This window comes from Dioscorea cayenensis, chromosome 15, assembly GCF_009730915.1.
Source record: "Dioscorea cayenensis subsp. rotundata cultivar TDr96_F1 chromosome 15, TDr96_F1_v2_PseudoChromosome.rev07_lg8_w22 25.fasta, whole genome shotgun sequence".
NCBI lineage: Eukaryota > Viridiplantae > Streptophyta > Magnoliopsida > Dioscoreales > Dioscoreaceae > Dioscorea > Dioscorea cayenensis.
The window spans coordinates 19,489,953-19,494,017 of record NC_052485.1 but is presented as its reverse complement, the minus strand read 5'-3'; the positions used below and the strand labels follow the sequence as shown (position 1 = coordinate 19,494,017).

Here is a 4,065-nt window from a genome sequence, read left to right as displayed (position 1 = left end):
CAGTCTGCACAGTTCAATGGGTTAGCCGATGAAGACCCAAATAGTCATATTGAGAATTTCCTCAAGTTTGTGATATGTTGAAGATCAATGGAGTCTCGGATGATGCAATCCGATTGAGAGCATTCCCTTTTTTTCATTGAAGGGAAGAGCCAAGCAATGGCTTCATTCACTACCACGAGCTTCTATCACAACGTGGGGACGAGATGGTTGAGGCTTTCCTCGAAGGTATTTTCCCCGGGAAATCGGCAAAAGCTTCAGCAATGAAATATCTTCGCTTTGTTCAGATAGAGCTTGAATCTTTATTTGAAACTTGGGAGCGCTTTCAAAGACCTTTTATGGAAGTGTCCACAACACGGGTTCCCCGAGTGGATGGTTATTCAATCATTTTACAATGGGTTGAACTCGAGTACCAAGCAACTCCTTGATGCCAGCTGGAGGGACAATGGGAAACAAAACCCCGAGCAAGCCCGACAACTAATTGAGGAAATGGGATTGAATAGCTACCAATGGAATGCAAGGGAAAGGAAGAAGGTGGCCGACTCCATGAAATTGATGCGGTTACATCCTTAGCAGCCCAAGTCGAGGCACTAAGCAAGAAGTTGGATATGTTGACTTCATCGAAGGTAGCCTCAATCACAAGTTGTGATGGTTGTGGGGGTGCACACATGCCATCGATTGTCCTATCTCAATTACCACTTCAGCCCCAATTGAACAAGTTGATTTTGTGGGTAATTCGGGAAGAGTACAAGGGAACCCCTACAAAGAATACTTACAACCAAGGGTGGAGAAGCCACCCAAATCTCTCCCTGGGAAATCAAGGGCAGCAAAAGGTCGCTGTTCCCACCTGGATTTCAGCAAACACCTTCGATTCCGGAAAGAGTTTCGAATTGGAAAGGGTTTTGTCGAAGTTTATTCAATCAATCGACACAAGGTTCCAAAAACATAGAGGCAACACTCCGTAATCACACTCGCTTCTTTACATAATTTGGAGAATCAAGTTGGGCAAATAGCAAAAATCATTAGCGGAGAGACCCTATTGGAAGCTTGCCGAGTAACACCGAGACTAACCCAAGAGAGCAAGTGAAAGCGATCACCTTGAGAAGTGGTCGAGGGCTCCAAGAAAAGGGTGCTGCTCGAGAATAATTCTGAAATTCTTCAAGCCAAAAACCCCCCACTCGGGAAGACTCGCTGAGAATCCACAAGAACGACCAAGGGATAGGGTGCAAGACAAGGAAAAGGGGCCAGCTGTGCCTTCCCTTCATTTTCCCCAAGAATTCCCTATCCAGATAGCGCTTTGAAGAAAAGACCAAGTTGATGAGCAAAACAGGAAATTTCGGATCTATTCAAACAACTACACATAAACATTCCGCTTTGTAGAGGCATTGTCTCAAATGCCTCGCTATGCAAAGTTTTTGAAGGACCTCTTAACCAACAAGAGGAAGATGGAGGAAAGTGTGGCTGTGGTATTAGAAGGTAAGTGTTCGGCAATGCTTCGTAAAAACTTGCCAAACAAAAATGAAAGATCCGGGTGTTTCATCATACCATGTGGAATCGGAGGTTTGGGGGAAGAAAAAAGCTTTTGGCCGATTCGGGAGCTAGTATTAATGTTATGCCATACGCATTATTTCGGAAATTGGGTTTGGGAGAGCCACGTCCGACCACGCATGACTTTCTGGGTAGCGCCGATCGTTCCGTTCGTCATCCTAGAGGTATAATCGAAGATGTTTTTAGTAAAGGTTGACAAGTATATTTTTTTCCCCGCAGATTTTTGTTGTGTTAGATGTTGATGAAGATGCGGAGGTGCCATTAATTCTGGGGAGACCGTTCCTACGCACTTCCAAGGCACTCATCGACATGGATGGAGGAGAGATGACGTTGCGTATTGGAGAGGACAAGATCACATATCGCCTTGCCGAAAGCAATGAAGCACTCTCTTGACTTTGATGATTCTTGTTATTTTATTGATGTCAATGACTAGATTTCTAATGAATACTTGCAGTGAATTGTTACATCCGGATCCATATGAGGAATGGCCGGACATGGAAGAGGCACAATTAAAAAAATTTGTATCGGAACAAGTCCTCAAGGAGCAACCACAAGGAGGATTCATAGAACAGATTTTTTTAGCCGAGTCAAGAGGTCGAGACATCGTCGCCGGGAAGCGCTCCCACACAATAGGGAGACAAGTACACACAGTGGAGAGCGACATGCCCTCATTCGGTAACTTGGTTAAGAGTTTTTCCTTGAATATGCGAAATTCGTCCATCGTGTGTGCGGAGTTGCTAAGAAGGAGGTTTTCCATCTTTATGACCCTCCATAAGGTAAGGAGAGGTACGTCAAGCTTAGTGACGTTAAACAAGCGCTTCTTGGGAGGCAACCCAAGTTTTTAGTTAGTTTTTTAAACTTGAAATTTAATTCCTGCAGTAATAATTTCATGAGTGTGTGCCTTAATCAATTTTTGTTGTTTGCTGGTGTTTTCATGAAATTTTTCGGTGATATGCATTATTTTTCATGTGTATGACATGGTTTAGGGTGTTTCCAATGTTAAATGTTGAACAATTGGTGTCAATTTGGAGTTTTGGGCCCTTAGTGGACTCGTCTGCAGAATTTGCAGGTCACGCTGGCACGTGGGAATTTCCACGCGGTCGTGTCATAAGACCTCAGCGGGGAGTGGCAAATCCACACCCCCATGTGCCTATAAGAATGTGAAGGGGCACTATTCATCATCTTCCATTTTAAAAAACCCTTTTCATCTTCCAATTTTTCACTCCTATAAAACTCAAGTTTTGATCTCTAAAACCATTTGTTTTCAATTCCTTGGGGGATTAGAAGCGATTTGCCGGAGTTTGCACCGATTTTTCTTCTCCAATTTGCTCCGGTAAGCTCTCATTTTATCCCACCCTTTCCATGTTTTTCAAGGTCATTTTCATGGAGTTTTCATGGTATTTGTATGCTATATTTCATAGGAAATCATGTTAGACACCTAATGAATGCTTGAGGATGAATTATGTGAGGCGTAGGAGCCCAACTCCGGCGAAATCGCCGGAGTCGGGCGCCCACGCGGGCGCGCGGCCTGCCCACGCCGCGTGCACGGGCTGCCGCCAGCAGCAGGCCACGCGGCAGCGTGGGCCGGGCCACGCCGCCCGCGGCTCCCTTTGGCACGCTGCCGGGCACCACGCACGCGCCGCTAGCGGCCCGCGCAGCCAGCTCGGCGGTCACGGCGTGCGCATGGCCGAGCCACGCCGCCCGCTGCTGGCCTGCGGCGCTGGCGCTGGCAGCCGGCAGCGCCATGGCCAGCCCACGCGCTGCGCGCTGGCCCGCTGCGAGCGCGTGCCGGCTGCAGTGCCAGCCCGCGACTGCAGCGCCCGCGTGGCTTGCCCACGCGGGCGCGGCCCCTCCCGGCGAGGACACGCGCCCACGCGGCGCTGCGGGCTCGCCCACGCTGGCGCGTGGCTCGCCCACGCCGCGCTGCGGGCTGGACGACTGGCCACTGCTTTTTCTCTCGCTCTCGCCGCCCTCGCGCGCGCGGTGCCCTGTTTACACTGTATACATGCCGATTGATGTTTTACATGTTTTTCTTCACGGATATGGCACCTCGGACCAAGAGATTGGCTCGAAAACGTCCCTCGCCATGACAGGGAGCCGACTCCACCACCGATGAGTGGAATTTCCGACCCCTGCTCATCGACAGACGGTTCGAGAGTCTCCGAATCTCAAGATTGGGACAGATCACGATTTATTGACTGGGACGCACTAGAGGATATTGGTCTTGCTGACGAGGTTAGAGAGCTAGTTAGTGTGGGAGGTTGGGACCGATTACTTGCTATTCAGGAGCCCGTCAGGACGAGATACCACCTTGGAGGTTCTTGCCTCGCTTTTTCCTTCGATCGTGATGCGCTTGATACCAGCTTTTGACACGGAGGATGCCATCTGTTTCCGAGCCTTTGGTCGACCGCATGGGATGTCTCGACCCAGTTCTCGATTTATCTTGGGTTATACGATCGAGGATTATCATCGATCATTGTCGAGTACACACGACTCCTCACCGACTACCCTCATGGTATC

At 49.0% G+C, this 4,065-nt stretch overlaps 1 non-coding gene across 1 annotated transcript; it reads right to left on the bottom strand.

Moving 5' to 3' along the window:
* Positions 1 to 250: 250 nt before the first annotated feature.
* Positions 251 to 359, bottom strand: LOC120278300. Its single transcript, XR_005541637.1, has one exon. It is a non-coding gene; the product is annotated as a small nucleolar RNA R71 (small nucleolar RNA).
* Positions 360 to 4,065: the final 3,706 nt, after the last annotated feature.